Source organism: Apus apus, chromosome 2 (assembly GCF_020740795.1).
Source record: "Apus apus isolate bApuApu2 chromosome 2, bApuApu2.pri.cur, whole genome shotgun sequence".
NCBI classification, from domain to species: domain Eukaryota; kingdom Metazoa; phylum Chordata; class Aves; order Apodiformes; family Apodidae; genus Apus; species Apus apus.
Genome location: NC_067283.1, coordinates 31954806 through 31973909, shown reverse-complemented (window position 1 = coordinate 31973909; position 19104 = coordinate 31954806). Strand labels below are relative to the sequence as shown.

At 37.8% G+C, this 19104-nt stretch overlaps 1 long non-coding RNA gene across 2 annotated transcripts; it reads left to right on the top strand.

Annotated features, from left to right (window-relative positions):
* Positions 1-3116: 3116 nt before the first annotated feature.
* On the top strand, positions 3117-6669 carry LOC127381099 (uncharacterized). 2 transcript variants are annotated; one of them, XR_007888652.1, is made up of 3 exons: positions 3117-3269; positions 3632-3777; positions 5221-6669. It is a non-coding gene; the product is annotated as an uncharacterized LOC127381099 (long non-coding RNA). The 2 variants fall into 2 exon arrangements; XR_007888653.1 differs by having other exon boundaries at positions 3475-3777.
* Positions 6670-19104: the final 12435 nt, after the last annotated feature.

Below are 19104 nucleotides of genomic sequence, written 5' to 3'. Positions count from 1 at the left end.
ACACCTAATACCAGCCTTCTGGTACCTGAAGGAGGCCTACAGGAAAGCTGGGGAGGGACTTTTTATAAGGGCATGGTGTGATAGGGTGAGGGGTAATGTCTTTAAACTGGAGGGGGGTAGATTTAGATTAGACATTAGGAAGAAATTCTTAACTATGAGGGTGGTGAGACACTGGAATAGGTTGCCCAGGGAAGTTGTGGATGCCCCCTCCCTGGACGTGTTCAAGGCCGGGTTTGAGAGGACTTTGAGGAACCTGGTCTAGTGGGAGGTGTCCCTGCCCATGCAGGAGGGTTGGAACTAGATGATCTTTAAGGTACTTTCCAACCCAAACCATTCTATGATTCTTAGATTAACGAGATTGGTTTGCATCAGTATTTGCATTAGAAAACATAACTTTCTTTTAAACAGCTTGTAAATGTAGGTCTTTCTGAGTATGTGGGTATTTATTAGGTAGGAAGGTTTGATTTTCTCTCCTTTTCATTATCTTTTGACTTTCACATTTGCTGTTTTGTGAGTACCCATGTCAATGACTGGAGACATAAGTAAGCCCCATTTCCAGTATTTCTGACTCTTCAAGTACAAACAAAGGTCTTTCCAGAAGACTTACAGTTGTTTAATACAAACTGGGACTGAGGCTAATATGTCTGCCTCCCTGCAGAGCCTGTCCACTGGCTTGTGTTTATTTAGCTCTGAGTGGAAGGAAAGAGGTGAGTGAGCCTGGCTTTTCCCACCTATGGAGAGCAGCGATACCATTCTTATTAATGCTGTTGTTCTCTTACTCCCCCGTGTTGCTCCATCCTAGTTCACCTCCTGTTGCATAACGAGGCAGGCATCAAGCTTTATACTTTCTTTGAATTTTCGTTGTTCAGTCCCATTATCTGCCCAAAACTTCCTCCCATTCAAGTTCCTGCTTGATTGCTTTCACCTCCAGGAAGCAAAGAATAAGGCATCTAATTCATATGGTTGAAATTCCTTAGTAAACAGAATGGTCTGAGCTGATGTGGAATACAGCCAAGATGCTACAAAAGATGCCGTTGTTATTCAGGAGGCACCAATAGATGTTTACATGATAGAAAAGGTAGAGACAAAAGTTTTCCACCCAAAAAGTTTTCCATGGCCTTTCCCCAAAAGGCATCCACTCATTTTGAGTGCATATTCCTTTTTACTGGCATTTTGTTTGTTTGTATAACACAATACTGGAGCCTGTCTTACTAGAAGTAGAATTACTGGAGAAGTAGAATTAATGGTCCACTTACTTTTTAGTTAAAAATTTATTACTGCATAAACGTTTTATTCAATTAAAGAATGCCTATCCACCTCCTATTCCAGCCATGAAGTCTCTCCAGAGTTAAAATATCTTTGGAAGGTCTGCCTCATTATAATGGTTTCGAAAGCGACAATGGCTGTCTGGGCATTTATGCTCTGTCTTGTACTGAGCTACGCTAAGTTATTTTGTGACACGTTTCCTTTCCAGGGGAACATCTGGGGTATGGGGGTGGTTTTAAAATGTTTGGATGAGAAAAGAAATTATCTCACAAGTTGCTGGGAAGAAGGGGCTTAATTCAATGGTAGGTAAGGGAGGACGTGTCCAGTATGGTGAGGAAGGAATTACACATTAGCTCATATAAATAATAATAGCAGGTGTGGGTAATTGCACTTTAGTAAAACCGTATTAGAAAGCAGTTAAGTTGTAGTTTCTTAGCAACTGCTGCTGACAGCCACGTTGTAAGTGGCCAAGGCTTTCAAATTAGACAACACCCATAGACTGCTATACAACAGCATTAAATGCATGGAAACACTACAGCAGAAGTGTTTCTACTCTCAGAAGCAGAAACACAAAGAGGGCCAGAGCCACAGAGGACATGATGAAATAGAAAAAGCAGAAATTACGTTTACATTTCTAGGTGAGCCTTTTCAGGAAGAACTGTGTAGAAAGAACTCCTGCAGAGAAAAGCATGATCCATAGCCTACTCAATACAATGGGTAGACTTTAGGGAATATCACCAGGGGCATAATTTAGATAACTTGGTTATTTTTTAACATATTTTGTTATGTCTGTTTATATATTTGTCGTGTAAAATCTACGTGTGTGTATCTAAAGGATTTTATTTTATAAGAATAACTATATATGTTTATCATGAAATGTAAATGGTGTAAGAGACATTGATCACTTAAGACCATGCTGCCAACAAGATGATTCTGGATTTTGAATAAAAACATTTAACAGAATAAGACAGTCCTAAGGCCAATGAAAAAGAGGTGAAGGATAGTTAAAGAGGAGTCTGAAGTGTTCATCTTTTTGACAAGTAGACACACATTTACATTTGGCTAATTCACCCTGCAGTGTCTGAGTTGTTTTCAATTCCCTATGAAAAGCACTTTTTCTGACTGTCAATATTACTCCTAGTTAGCTAGGTCCTAACCTAGCAGTCAATAACATGCTCTTAATTCATTATCTATAGAGCCAGCAAAAAGTTCTCTACTATATTTTTTTTTCCTCTTTTGAAACCAAAATATTTTCTGGCAATACATAGGCTTGGGTACATTTTCCTGGGTAAAAGTTCTCAAACCCAAGATGGAAAAGCTAATATATTAATTAAGGCACTCTGGTTTACTGTTTTGGTGAGTGGGAATGTCAATTTGCCTCTTACCTGAATGGTGTGGCATGTTGTGCCTTTATTCCAACTCTGTAAAACTCTTTTTATTCTTTTAAAGTAAAACTTATGTATGCAAAAGAACAGTGGAGTTGCCTTCTATGAGTTTAAGCACCATAAGGTGTTTCCATATTTTCCAAGTGCAAAGCACATTTCTCCAGCCTGATTTTCTTTAACATAAATATATAGAGAAGATGTTTGTGAAAAGAGCCTGTTCTAACATGACATGCAACTGTGTCCTTCAGGAGGACAGTGTTTATTTAGAATGAGGTGAACCTATACAAAACATACACAGTACCAAAGACTGATAAATAGCAATATGACTAATTTTATTTAGTCCACTAGCTCTTTAACTTTTATTCTGTGCATCTGCATGCGACCTCTAGTATGACACAGATTCCAATATAGCCACACTTAAAAGTCACTTAGTTGTTATGTGATCTGAAACACGTACAGTATTCCCAGGGGCTTCCTATGAAGTCTCCACACATTTAAAGACAGTCCTCGGGTTTGAAGAGAAGAGCTTATTTATCCATGGCTGTTTGGTATTAGATGGCAAGTCTCCAAATATTCCTTTTTCAGGAAAAGTCTTTTAGCCTTTTAATAACATCTCATGTAAGTATCTATCCACCAGCATTTAAAAAACTGCATGTGACACTTGCTGATCATTTTAATTTATTGAAATGAGTCTGATTTTTTTTCTTCTCACATTTCAGTGTTTTCTTCCTGACTTGCTTGTTAATTCTCCTATTTCTTCATATGACATAAAAAACATCTTTGAGTATTTCACTGTCTTGTTTTTTTAATTTATATTCCACAGAGCTGATGAAAGCCCACGATTTTCACCATGGGATAGTACGCAGATGTTACACTACAGGATATATTTATCAGAAAACACCAAAACACATGAACCTGAGTAATAATTTGTCTTCCGTACCTTTAATTCTGATGTACATGCTTCTCTTTCTTTTTGCAAGTTTTCATAGATTTTTCAAGCCAAAGAACTGAGTTACAAATATGAATGGACTCTGGAAGTGAACATGGTCTGCTGCATGCTGATACCCAAATTTTCAGAAATGGCCTGGGATTCAAAGTACCTCAGTACTGAGCAACACAATTTTAGGTATCTGATTTAGATGGTAGCTGGTTATCTCTCTAATTAGCACTGAAATCAAGTGGATTGCAATCTGAAATCTGAAGATGGTTGACTACTTTGGTGCACACATTACAATAAAAAAAGCCACACATGCCACATGGAATTTCTTATTAGAGAAATACAGTCTTGGGTCCAAACAAATCTGCCACCCTTTTCTGTGTTCCTTTTTTTTTTTTTTCCTAGCTGAACTAGGAAATATTGGCTTAAATGTGTAACAACAAATGGCCACAGATACTGCCTAATTTCTTTCTTACACAGGATTTTATTTCTCTCCATCATTTTTTTCAAAAGAAATGATGCCATCTTTCTTAACTCAGTAGCTATTTTTCAGTATTTTTATATCCCTACTAATTTTGTATAATTCCAGTATATTGTTCTGAGTGATATTCAGAAACCGCTTCTGTAATTGTATGTCCTGTTTACTTACACCATACAATTTTAAAAGCTGTCTTAATTTGCTGATGGCAGGACAGCTATCCCAGAAACGAACATGTTGTTGTAGTTTAAAAAAGAAAATGCTGCCTCTATACAGCTATTGTCTATTACTGCCAATTAAACCATTGACACTTCATTTCTCTTTTTATTGCCTGTAGTCTATGATTAAAATGCAGCAGTGACTCCCTGTTACGGAAAATGGATCCATATTTTGATTCTTAACTTTATGCTTATTTTCAAAGTATGGGTCTGCCAGCTCTAATGTGCCTGTGGCATCATTGGAAAGGAATTTGGGGGCAGAATAAAAGTATTCATTCCTTTCAGCAGAATATTCCACCTATTTAAAGATCATAAAGCAGGCAGATGGGAAATGCCTTAAAAAATACAAACCCAGGGGAAGCAGAAAAAGAACAGGTTGAAATGGACCATCTGTGAAAACTTTTTGAGTGTCAGATACAAGACTTGAATAGCTGGCATAGAGAATGAAAGCCTCATTACCTCCAGATGATGCAGATGCTGGGTCTGCCTGAAAATATTGCAGAATTGTTCAAACTTCACAGCAGTAATTCTGGTAAGCTGGCTGAATGGCCTTGTCTCAGCTGGATTCAATAAGCTGACACCACCTGAGCAATTAAACAAAACAAGGGTCCTTCCTTTTATGTCAGTTTATACACAGGATTTTCAGTCTTGCTATATTGTGCAATGCAGGAAAGCTGACTTTAGTCAGATAAATTTGGCAATTCCATGAGAATTCCTGAAATTATTTGAGTGAAAAACTAGCTGGATCATTTTACTACAAGACATAAAAGTCCTACTGGCCTATTAAAACTGGTGATAAATAACCTTACTATAAAAATAGGGACAATTTTTTCTCAGTTCTTTTTTTCTCCTCTGATTTTTTAAAATGTGATTGTATTTCCCATCAGATTCCGATGGACATATAACATCTTGTTTGTTTGTTTGTTTGTTTTTAAGGGTGCACACATTTGAAGAAATGAAGAAGCCATTGTTTCATTTGCATTAATGTTGAAGAGCAGTAATTTTTTAAAAGAACTGTTTTTAACACTGTTATCTTTTAGTAATAAATAGTTCTTAACCATAAAATTAACAAGAGAACAGCTACAAATATGAACAGGCAGTGATACTGGCTATAATTTAAAGACCATCTAAAATTACCGATGTTATCTTGAAAGTAGTTTCAAAGTCAGCTTGCCCTGTTCTCCTCCCCTCTCTCCTCTTGAGATTTTTGTTTATTGGGTTGTTTTTAAGTGAAGGTCCCAGTTTCTCAGCAAAACCTTGGAATGTGTATATATAACATAATTAGTAAATACAGTGTGAGGTGTTCAAATTGGAATGAAAAATTCCCCACCAGATTTTATAACAGCTGCTGTAAGTCATGTGGATAAGCCTGCTCTGAGTCTGAACATCATGGGAGAGGAAGTTCAAAGGATTGTTCAGAGCTAACCATGCCTACAGTAGGGTAAAAGAAACAAGGGCAAATTTATGCGGGTTATTTTTTAGGCTTTTAAAAATTAGTTTTGTCCTTAATTATTTTATAGACAACAGAAACATTGTTTTAAAAATTTCAGGCTCAGTTTGAAATTATTCATCCAGATTCTCCGTAGGAACAAACGTGTTGCTATGGAGATGGACCAGAGCAAAGGCAAAATATAGATGCAGATAGATTCCCCAGAGGAATGTAATTTGAGGCCTAAGTACCCTGCTTAAACAGTATAAACACTGTCCTGGTATGCCTTGTTTTCTCCATCAACAGTACAATAAAATATCCCTAATCCTAAATGATTTGTTGTTGTTTTAGGAATAGCTTTTAAAAGATTAGCCATTCTACTGAGAGTTCTTTTTTTTGAGAAACTTTTTTGTTCTTGCTTAAGGGCTATTAAAAGGGGAAATCAGCAAAAAAATGGATAAAACTTTGCAGAAAAAGCAGTGGTGAGAACTTTGCTGATGTAGAGATCTTGCTTGCTGTGAGTTCAATATTCATAGCAAACATGTAAAAATATATTCCTTTTTCTTTGTTGCTGTAAAATATGCTGAGCCCATGTGGAGCTTCTGAGAGAGAAAAGACAAGTACTTCTGCTCTGAAACTCAACCATCTGCCACTTGGAATACACAAAACATCTTCATTAAGCTTTTGGATAAGAGTTGTGGAGTTGCAATTCTGTCCCTGAGAAGCCAGCACAGTACTCCTGAGCTACCTACCTGGACCATTGCACTCAAAAGTAACGTTCATGAAAGAGACACGGCCTCAAATAATCAGGGAGAAAATATTATAATGATGTTTCTCTCTTGTAACCAGTAATTCAGCAAAGGGAAAACTCCTGCAAAGGTCAGGGCTACATTTAGTGAAGTACCCTGGTTTACCTGCATATGCTGTCTAAAATAAAAGGTTCATTTCAGATTAAATAGCTCATTGTATTACCACTTTTCTCTAGCTCTCTGGGAAAATAGTAAGAATCCTAGCACATACTGCATTTCAGCCACGACAACCCCCAGCAGCTCTACAGGCTTGCGGAGGAGTGGCTGGAGAGCTGCCCAGCAGAGGGGGATTTGGGGGTGCTGATTGACATCCGGCTGAACATGAGCCAGCAGTGTGCCCTGCTGCCAGCGTGCATCGGGAATAGTGTGACCAGCAGGGCCAGTGAGCTGATCTTACCCCTGTGAGGCCACACCTTGAGAACTGTGTTCAGTTTTGTGTCCCTCACTACAGAAAGGACATTGAGCTACCAGAGCATGGCCAAAGAAGAGCAGCAAAGCTGAGGAAGGCTTAGGAGCATAGGCCTTAAGAAGAGAGGCTGAGGAAGCTGGGGTTGTTTAACCCAGAGAAAAGGAGGCTGAAGGGAGACATTATCACTCTCTACAACTACCTGAAGGGAGGTTGTAAAGAGGTGGGGATCAGTCTGTTCAATGAAGTTACAAGCAATAGGACAAAAGGTAGTGGCTTCAGGTTGCACCAGGAGAGGTTTAGATTGGATGTTAGGAAGAATTTCTTCACTGGAAGGGTTATCAGACATTGGAACAGGCTGCCCTGTGGAGTCACCATCCCTGGAGGTATTTAAGAGTCTGTCACCGTTTGACTCAGGTCTGACAACAAATGCTCTCGATCCCCTCCCCTTCCCAGCCAGGTAGGGAAGGAGAGAGAGAAAAAGAGAGAGACTTTGCTGGATTGAAAACTAAACTACACAGCTTTAATTAAACACTAATGATATAATATATACAATTATATACAAATATGTTCAGATATCTGCAAAAGCCTCTCGCCTTCCCCCACCCTCAGCAACTCCCACATCACTCTCCTTAGCTATGAAGAGTCCCAAAAAATCCCAGACTGCTGCTGGAGAAAGCACAGAGTGACGAGGGTCAGGAGAGCTTGAGCCTGGGGGTTGATGGAGATGGATGGACGGAGTCCTACCCGGATGCCGGCCATGGACAGAAGAGAAGGGAAGAAGAAGCAGGAAGGAAGTTCTGTGATCTCTGACTTTCCTCTGAGCTTACGTAGATATATGGAATGGAATATCTCTGGCCAGTTTTGCTGTCTGTCTAACTCAGCCTCCTACGGGGGTGGGTCATAGATCTCCCCATAGTGTCTGAGCTGGCAGAGTGAAGGTGCGACCTTGAAGACCCAGCAGTTAGAAAAACATTCTGCTCTTATCAGTTTTAGTTGGAACACTCTGGTACTAGTTAAAAAAAAGCTTACTGAAGGAAAGAAAAAAAAAATCAGTAAAAGGAAAATTGGCTTAATCCTGGCTCAAACCAGTACAGAGTCATATAGACATAGTACTTAGTGATATGGATTCCTATAGTGGTAGAGGAACAGAGAAGAAGGCATGAGCAATGTCAATAGTAGCAACACCACCTGGCTGCTTTCGACTCCAGCTCATACTGAAGTTCTAGCATGTCCGGCACAGCAGCACTGGGTGGTGGTGTCACCTCATTCAGGCCGTGATAGTCCACTGTCAGCCTCCACTTGCCATCAGGCTTTCGCACTGGCCAAATAGGACTGTTGAAGGGTGAAACTGGAAATATTCTGAGGGATGTTGTCTCTGTAGACAATTGTTTGGCTTTCTACAAAGTGAGTTTTTGTTCCTTGGCAGCTGACCTGGGCACCCACAGTTAGAAATTATTAAAAACTAGAAATTATTATTGCAGTTGATCATCTGGGTATTAAATGCAAGAAATCTTTTAGTACCAGCATGGCAATGGAACACTTTAAAAATACTAATATAGCAGGTGAAATAGAGCAATTTCATATCTGAATTTTCTTTTCATCTTTTGCCTTTATATCATCATCAGCTGTATTCAGCTTAGAGGGTAGGACAACTTACACAATATAGTCCTCCTGGGGTGCATCTCAAGACTAGCATCTTTTTGGGAACAAAACCCAGAGATGAAATTCTGGATTGATATATATCAGTGACAATTATTTTTAATGAGACTTTTATTGCATTCTGATTTCTTTTTCCAAGTATTATGCAGATCTATGAAATTAAGTAGTCTTATGACCCTGTTTTTTGAATCAGCAGATCTCATTTGTTACCTTCAAGTTGCATGCAGTTTATTTCAGTTGTTTCTGTTCTTTCCTATGATTTCTTTAAACTTTTATAAATTGGATTTTTTTGCCATTTTACATTCCACACAGCTTTTCTATGAGAGGGGTTCTCTAGACTGTGATTATAATTTCTCAGCATACCTGCCCTTTTATGCAGAACTCTCCCAAGAATTCCTATTTTCATTTTATGCAGTAGTCATTCTTCTGCCCTCCTTGCTGGCCACTGATTTGACATGCACTTTATGACTTGCTTAATCATCGTGTAGTTCACTTGACATTGCAGTTTATTTAGCATATCCCTGTTGTGGGGATTTTCCAGCTTCTCATTCTATTCATCCTGACCACTAACATTTAAACCAACATTGTTATTCACAGTCATTACCCATGAGTTGAGATATTTCAGTACTTGTGTGATCTTTGTACATCAGCTGAGGCATTTGAATGATTGTGTAATCTTTATATAATTGAATTTTACTGGAGTCTTTTTGTTTTCCTCATCATCACATCATTCTTCTTCTGCCAACTGATTTTTAAGCAGTTTTCTACCCATGTAGATTTCTATCAGTCTAAATAATTTTTCAGTTATTTACTTTCACAGTATAATGTAATCATAGACTCACAGAAAACTTTCTGCTGGAAAAAACCTCAGGAGACAGCTAGTCCAACTTCCTGGTCGCACCAGCTACAAGGGCAGATAAGGTTGCTCTGGGCTTTATTATGGTCTTGAATCCACAGGATGGAGACAATGCACCCTCCTTGTAGCCAGTAACCTGTTTCAACTGCCTGTCCTCATACTTCGATTTATGATTTATACCCATTGTCTCTTCCCACTGTGCATAGCTATGAACAGCCTGGCTCCTTCTCAATTCCACACTATCTTCTTGTAGGTAGTCCCTTTGAAATCCCCTCAGCAGTATATTCTCCTTGCTTTATTTGGCCACAGATGGCCACTGAACCTAAACTTTTGTGTTGTTTGGTCATAAACCATCATCGTAGAAAACTAAACTAATGCCAGTAGGTGTGATTTTTCTACTGCTTTACCCTTCAATGCAGCCACATTGTGTCCTCTGCTAGCCTTTTCACACAGAAGTTGATTAATTTACTCCAGTCAGCTCTCACAGGATCACTTTGCCATGTTTTAGACCATTTTATTTTATTAGGATGTGTCAGACTGGGAAATGATGGCACTGTCATTACATTTAATTAGGCACTTACCTCCACCTTTCCAATGTATATTTTGGCAAGAGTCAGTCCTCCCTATTTCTTTTCAATGTTCTGTATTTTTGGCATTTTCTTTGGATTCCCTGCTCCCCTCTGCAATAACTACAGATAAAGATTGAGATACCATGTGCTTTATGAACTTTAGCAACTAACCAAGCATAATATTTTTGCTTGGAAATCACAGTTGTCCTTCTCCTAGGGAGATGATGTACTGTACCTGATATGTCACAGCTGCCCAAATCTGGCCGAAGAGAGTGCCCTATCTTTATACCTTTGCCTTAGTTTAGAACACAGGGAAAGTAATAGAAAAGCAGTTTCTATATGCAGTTTACAACATTTTTCTATACATAAAATTTTTCATTAAACTTTCTTAGCTCAGCTTTCTGAGGAATATCTAAGAGACTAAATAGCTAAGAAAACCTACAACAGTTTACAAAATTAATCTCCTCTGATGTACCCAGAGAAGACAACTATCTACCTTTCTTGGCGTGTGCTGTGAGCCTCTCTGCTTTAGGAATCCTGGAGTCAGGATTAGCAGAGTGCTACGTGTGCACTGTTAAAATACACTATTCAGAAAAGTTTGGTCCATCCATTGGCTATTCACCTCTATAGTGAACCATATAAAATTCCTTCAGGATCTCCAGGAGGACTAAAAATATTTTGATATTGACTTTGATATGTGTAGGTATAAGAACTTGTCAAGAACTGATGGACAATTCTTTCTTTTCCTTTGTGTATAAATACAACAGTACTCCACCTTAACTCAAAGATATGTGAGAGATTTAGCAGGCAGGTAGGCTCTGCATGTTGGCTGTTGCAAAGCTTCATTACACACAAAGAGGGGAAGTTATGATCAGCTCTACAGATTTTTGACCAGCATTCCAGAAAAGGATAGCTAGAAGTGACAGCAAGCTGGTCATGAAACGGTAGGGGAGCTACTTTAAGTGCAGTTTGCCCTCACTGAATCTGATTAGCTGGTTCATTAATTTTAGGCCCTTGCTGTGTTTTTGCTCAGTATAAATTCAAGTTACAATTATCTTAAACTAATTACCTACTTTCAGAAGGTCACCCAGTAGGTGGCACTCCCCATCTGACTTAAAACTGGACCAAAAGCCACGGGATAATCTATGGCAGGCACAGGACAGGGTAGACCGGTTGAGCCTCACCTCCTGGGTTGTAGACTCATGCCTTCATCTCTGTCCCAGCTTTCCCACTCAGCACAGCACCAGGGCATGTTTTGTGCCTTTTCTGTTGCTCCAGTTGCAGAGGAACCTTTCCAGATTTCACATATCTCTCTAGCAGATTTGTAGTGTGGTTTCTTCTCTATTGCACGGGCTACTGCGCAGTCTAGAAAAAGGCTGAAAAGTCAGTCTGTTGCAAAGGAAACTGAAAGCAGCAATGACAAGAAGAGAGCTGGAGAACTTAGCTGAAGGGTGACGAGGAAGTCTGTAAAGTGCATGCCTGAAAAAGGGCTAAGATAAGCTTGGCATTTGAGTGACTACAGATAGATTGACATGCATACATGTCTGTCCCAAGATGTTTAATTTACATCTCACTCTTCAGTAGTTTTTTTGGTGACCTTTTCAATATTTCGTGTTTTGCATAATTAACATATTTCTTCTGGTTAGAGAGGTTGAAAGGTTAGAAAGGTTGAAATCAGAGATAAGTGGATCTCTCAGTTGAGTAAACTGATTAAAAAGGCCCAGTGTGACACAAATTAAAACTATAATTAGTGGAAAATATGAGACAGAAAAAAGCATCAAATATGAAATAAAATGTCAAGTACATAGAAAGTTCACTGTGAGGTTGCTTCTTTTTAACCCCAGAATTTCTATGTATTTTGATGACATTCATCCTTCCACTTCTCATTTTTCCCATTGGGAAACACCTCAAATGTCTTTTACATTCTTCCTCTCCCTGCAAGTCCTGTTCTCTCTACATCTCCAATAGCTTGATTATTCCCAGGTTCCCAAAAAAATTGTTGTGATGGAAGAATATTAAGTGCTACCAAGGCAACAGAAAGTTGTGTCCCACTTGAGAAAGTGAAGTTCTAGATTTTGGGAGACTGGCTGGATGACAGTAGCATGCAGTATGCAAGCAATATAATAATACAGAATATAATTTCCTTGTCAAAGCATGTTTGAAGAAACAAAACCTGATGTGTCTGTGCAAGCTCTCAGTTCTTCACAGCAAATCCCAGCACAACAAGCTTGTCTTCAGCTCCCACACACGTGAGAGGCCTCCTCTGATCTTTCCTTCCTTAATCTTGTGAACCTGCTTGCTTTCACTATGTACTTTTCCATCATCATTTGCAAATGAAATCACCCCTGGACTCATACAGGAGTTTTAAATGTAAGGTAGACTATTAGATATTTATCTTCCCCATCAGAATACCTTAGAGGAAATTCTCTTTGATATACTGCAGTGAATAGTCTTTACAGACTGAATAGAGCTGCCCTTTTGTCTTCCTAGCTGGATATACTTCAGAATGAAAAAGTATGATTCTTCATTCCTGAGTATGTATTTTAAACTCTAATGACTAATTATGCAGCTGAATGTTCATATGATGATAGGTCACTCTACTAATGTTTTTATGCTGTTGATTGTTCTATATTGTTCTTCCTCACCCGTGTTTGTTCAATAAATTGGTGACTGCCATTATGTTTTACAATTTCTTTCCTGCACAGAAAACCAGGAACGCTGTATTTGAAAAAGACACATCAGAGACTGTCATTTTAGAGACTTAAAGCCACTGCCTAGAGTTCAAGAACTGACGATTTGAGAGGTACAACGGGCTTTTATTTCTCATATGATGCACATGAAGTGCTGGCATGTGTGTACATATAAAAGTATGCATTTCCTCTTACTAGAATCAGTAATCCTTATCAATGATGGGCAGTAGTTACCTTTTCCCATTCAAGGATAGGCTTTTAGGGCAAGAACATGAGTGTTCCTTATCACAGTCACCAAGCAAACTGAATAAATGATCTGTGATATGGCTCACAACCAAAAAGCAAGAGATCAATTGCAGCACATTTTTAACTTGTTAATTATTACATACATAGATACATACATATGTAATATATTTGTGCATGTGTATATGGCCCTGTGTTTTCAGTCTGTAAACTATAAATGAATTCTGAATTTATGCTAATTAAAAAATGAGAAAATGCTGCCACAGTCTTCAGATCCCAGAATTATTCTGTCCTGGATAATATGCCAAGACACAGAGAACTACTAATGTTGTTTCTGTTACAGAGTCATTACTGTCAAACTTAAGCCCTCAAAATAAAAAAACATAGCTCATTTTTCCAGAATTGTGAAATCATATCTTCTTAATTTCCCTGTCATCTTTTAATCTTTTACATTTTTTTTTTCTTGGTTTCTTTTTTAAACTTCTCTTAATCTCTATAAACTAGATACACAAACCTGTGAGTACTTTTGTATATTCACATCCAAGTATGTGAAAATTTGTGCATATTTCTTTCTTTTCCATAGATACATTAATTCCAGAGGAAAATAATCCACAGTTGTACACTCCCGAAATGTCTGTTTTCCATAGTCTGTCTGGCAGAAAATACTTTGTTCTGTCGGTACCGTGATAACAGGAAGCTGTATGAGCTCTTTCATGTCTTCATGTATATTCTCAATCTTCCATTTTACAGTGACCTATATTGTATTTTAGATCTTTCAAAAGGAACTGATTAAACAGGTTAATTGTGACAATTAAAAGTAGCCTAATTTTTCAATGGTTATCATATATTAAATTGCAAGTTAGTATCCTAACTCAATTTATGGGCAGTGTCTTGCTTTCAAAGACAGAGACCAACAAGTCTGTAATTATAGTTTGTATAATTTAATTTTTCACTTATTTTTTTTTTCCCAGCAAGACCAAATACTCAAGCTACATTTATAATGCTTCATTAACAGTCTTATTAAAAAAAATTCTTCAGTATCTGACTGCATTATATTTAAAAATATCTATTTTCTTATAATCTGTAAGATGGGAAAGTCTTGTTATCTCCACTGTACACACCAAAAATGGTAGAGAAGACAGAGAATAGAGATTAAGGTCTGATCTTCAAAAGGTTTTAGTTTCTTTAAGAAAAATATATTAAAAAATCTGAATTGTTCAAGGTAATATGGGAAATCTGAAGCAAAGCAAGGTCTCAGATTCCAGGATAGTGCCTTCCTCACATTGTATAATATCCTAAGTAATATATGGATAGAAAAATAGAATGGATAGAAATCCCCCTAGGGGCGAAAAAAAAAGAAAAAAAAAAAAGAAAAAAAAATAATATCCTTTAGAAAAAAAAAGTTCTATAAAAGTTCAGACATGTGTTCAGTTCCCACTATTTTTTTTCTAAGAATAGAAAGTACACAGTATTTTGCAGTAATATTCACCTACAAGTGTACTTTAACATTTTACTCCTTGTGCTGGTCCTCAGAAATGTATAAATGCTTTTTATTCTGCCAAATAAATGCACATTACAGGGTGCAATCATTCTTCCAAGAATTCTGTATTGGAGGCTGTCACTCATGCATTTGAATTGCACCTCCTTCTCCAAATAAACTGAATTCTTTACCCAGATACTTCCTAAGTCCTTTCTGAGAATTTGACAAGTCATTTCACAAAATGCTAGTTTTTCAAAGTATCCCCATCCCAAAGCTTCCCCAGGTATTAGTCTCACCGTTTTTCATATGTATGGGTTTGAGTCTGTTCCCAACAATGAAAAAACAGCTTTTCATCTTTTCTTTCTTAGGTTAAAATCAAACTTGGGAAACAACAAACAAACGCTGAACTCAAGGTTTTGCAAATGCAAAAGCTTAGACATAAAGTTACAGTAGAATAATTTTTTACAATAATCTTATTAACTACTCAGAAGGTTATATTATTCCAGAGAATACAGATCAGCAAAATAAAAATTGTGTAAATCCTGCGCATCCTTGCTAGGATGCTGGCTAAATAGGAAATACACAAATCTACCACCAGCCTTTTATTTGCCGTTTCCTTCTCAGGACCAGAATGACACCATTATTAGCTACCTTTGTTTTTCTCTCTCTGTTACAGAAACCAAAACTTTCCATAAGCCAAAATGGAAAAAATTAAAAAGAAGTCCATCGGTCTATTTCTTGTGTGAGATGCCTTTATACTGATGATGAACCAATGCACAGAAATTAACATGAAGAGAACCTATAGTCTCTTGGTTGTTACTGTTTCTAGGGCTAAAAATTATGCATCCGAGTCTTTGAGATTCTGCACGTTACCTATATGGCAAACATTAATTCACAAGGTGAATACCACATTCACTTTCTATTTTGCTTGAACCTCATACAATTCTCAATACATAAGATTATTTTTCTAAGTGTACAACTGCATATTACTGTTTTTTGTTATAAAACATGGCCTTCTAAATCCTGTGAGAGATTATTATCACTTTTGGAACTGCTGAGCTAAAGGAGTAGTAATGGCTGTACAACGTGCTCTGCAGTGTACAAAGGTTGTGGCACATTTCACTTTCATTTTATATCTAGACTGTGCTCTGGAAGGACTGTCAGTGAATTATACATTGCCTTGACAGGCACCCATTAGGTATGCATGACTGTAAACTATTATTTATGTGCATTCTCATTATTATAATGCACTTCTCTCCCTGTTCTGTGCTGCAGGCTTAGTAGCCAGCCAGGCGGCCAGGAATGGCTGCTCTTCCTCTCTGAGCTGGAGAGCTTGAGCAGCAAAAGCTTGTCATCAAGGTAAGGCAGCTCTGCATTATTTTGCACCCCAATGACAAAAGTAAGCTGGAAGTTAATTTATTTTTGAAAACTCCTTTTGGATATTGCCTCCTTTGATGCAGACTTGAAAAGGAAAGTAAGAATCTTATTTGAAGTGGCTTTACAGCAAGTTTACTTTACCTAAAGTCCAATCCTTAAGCAGTAAGGAGTATTACACAGAGTCCACCTCATAAAAATAATTATTTTTATATTTGAATGAGACATCTGCCTTCAGAACCTGTAGCAAATCTGACTGACAGCTGTGATTTATTTAATTTTTTTTGCACTGAGACCTCTGGAAAAAATGTGAGATAACTGGATGAAAATCTGCAAAAGAAGGTTAGCGGTGGAATAGTTTTCCTGTTAACTGCAAGGTTTCCAAGTGCTAATCATGCTGAAAAAGGGACTTTTCAATGGAACACCTTGGGACAATATGTGACAGTCAGCTCTGAAGACCAATGCTTCTTATTTGTGACAAACTGTCCTACAAAGCACATTATAGTCCTTTTTTATTTTAAAACAATCTCAGGTTTTTTTACTAACAATAATGATGAGACACATCCCAAAGCTTTACAGTTCTGTTTAATTTAGCCACTATTTTAAATCACAGATTCTATAACTAGTTTCTGCAGACCACTGTTGGCCAATAGCTGTTCAAACCAAATATTGAAATATATACACAAGTCAAATTTTAATGCTAAAAGTACGTGTTTTCCAAGAGAAACTTGGAAGACTGGTAACAGTCACTTGTTCTGAACAGCACTTGAAAGCTTTAGTCACCCAGAGTTACTGGATAACCAGGAACCAAACGCACATTAAGTCTACCTTAGCTATTTTCCTGAGCTTTTACTTGTAGTCTGAAAGTGATAATTTCCTCCCAACAGTCATTAGCACAAAGAATAGGTGCTACAATTAACATCACACAGAGGCCTGGCAAACATCCCATCAAAGACAGGGAAGTTGTTTTCTCTCCACCTAGTTAAGACCACAGAAAGGCTATCTGTGTGCCCACTCCTCTGTACCATTCCCTGCTCCACTTAAAATGTATATTGTAAAATCAAGGGCTCGGAAGTTAGGAAATATTGCAGCTGAGATTCTTTTGTTCACAGTAAATCTCTAGTTACTTGATTTTGAAGTATTTTTACCTCTGACCCATGAGGTAATTTCTTTCCACATCCTGATGACCTACGGGATTACCGGGTCTCTGTTACAGCTCCTCCAGTGAGGGGCATTTCAGGCATTCCCCAAAAGTATCCTCATTCTGCCCTTTTCTGTGAGTTTCTTCTGGACTATAATTATTATTGGACAACAGAGCAGATGCAGATATGAAACAGGTATCCCCCAAATTGTAGGCTTCTTGGAACAACATTAGCATCTTTTTGCAGTGTATCTGACAACGATCAAGTATTAACTCTTTGAGTTTTATCTTCAGTCAGTATTATGAAAAGAAAGTACAGAAAAGCTTCTCTGGAACAAGAAGAAAGTTTTTCTTTCTCCCTTAAGGGCATGTGTTCAGTCTGAACATCAAAGATGACAGCTGAAAAAGAAGCAAAAGAACACATAAACTCTGCTAACAAAAAGATGTTTAGCAAAATTTCTTTTGGATAACTGGGCAACGTCATTTGCTAAACCCACGGATCATTTCCATGTAACAGGAAGGGGGTCCCATGGCAACAGAGATGGCTCTTGACATCCTTGACTCCTGAAGCTGCTCAGGTTACTTCAGCTCTGCTTCAAGCACCCAGAGCACACTGCTTGCCCACGTCAATGTCACAAGTTGTGTGGAAAGCTTCTTGTGCGCCTTCTGTGTTCACTCAGTTTGGTAAAGAATGATATTACAGAGGAGTCTCTGATAAATTAAGCTTAATACAATACTGATGCAAAAAAGAAGACAGCCTTCAAGTATTTCTAAGAGCTGTGTATTTTTGTCTTCAGCAAAGTAATTTTAAAAAGGAAAAAAATAATTTAAAAAACTGCCTGACTGTTACTCACTGCATGAAAAGCATGTTATCAAGAGAAGGCCCTATAATGAGCATCTTGCTGTTGCATCTCAGTTAAAATTATCACATGGCTCTACCAAGCCTTTCTACATTTTCCATTCCATTAAAAATTCCAGGGTTGATTTATTTCAGCCCTTTCTACCAAACCCTTCAGCTGTATTAGCAGTGTTCTCTGTACAAACCAGCCCTGGCCTGCTCTTTGTTGCTGTAGTATATTAGACCAATCTTGGCTGTACAAATTCTCTTCTTCACAGGCCTGGCTGTATCTTTGTCTCAGCTGATCTGGAGTTTATGGGATCCTTCATTTCTCATAGATCATAAAGGTAGAAAGGACTGTTGTGATCATCTGTTTTGCCCTCCTAGATAAAATGCTCCTCATAATTTCTCTGAAAAAGATGGCACAAAAACCATTAAGCTTTGCTTGTGCTGGAGGATTTGCCTCAGGCCCCTCCCATAGCTCTTGACAGGCCTCTCATCCAGGAATGCCAGGCAAATATTTTGATATAATACTTTCCTCACTTTCTGGACTCTTCTCTGTTGGGACTATTTCTGATAGTACCTCAGTAGTAAAGATCTGCATAGCAAATTGTATGGTCTATCAAAGGTGGCTGGGTGCCAGGGCCATGGAGTACTCTGAAGGTCATCACCTGCGAGCAGCTGTAGCGTGCAGCATCTCCCTGCTGCTCTCTTCAAAAGCTGTGTTCCTGGAACAAATGCTGCAAGGCACAAACACGCCTGATTTACACCTTCCTGCTTAACATTTTTCTAGCTGGAATATGTAAGCTAGTGATAGATTGACTTTTTTTTCTTTCTTTCTTTTTTTTTTAATATGTTAATTAGGGATCCAGAATGTAAGTTTTAAAATAATTTTATGGAAAATAAAGCAAAGCTTTATTAGGTTTTGAAAAATCTAAGTTTTTAGAAAATGCTTTATAAACTCATTTTTCACTTCTGTTTTTCTCATCAATAATATTTAATTTTGCATCTAATAAAAAACATAAATTCTTAATTTGAAATATGAGTTCATTGACTGAAATATAAATAAAAGCAAAATATGCTTTTATTTCTAATAGTATTATCCTGTCGCAAAGAGACTATGAAAATACACATGGTTTTCTGGTGATTGAAAATGCTGTTTCCAGCCTTGTATTTCATGGGGAAAGAACTGCTGGTTCCATAGCAAAAAAAAAAAAAAAAAAAAAAAAAAAAAAATCTGGCAAAAGTACATGTTCTGGAATAGAATTATTCCACTATCAAACTAATGGGAGTTTCCAACCATTTTTGTGTGTGCGTGTGGAA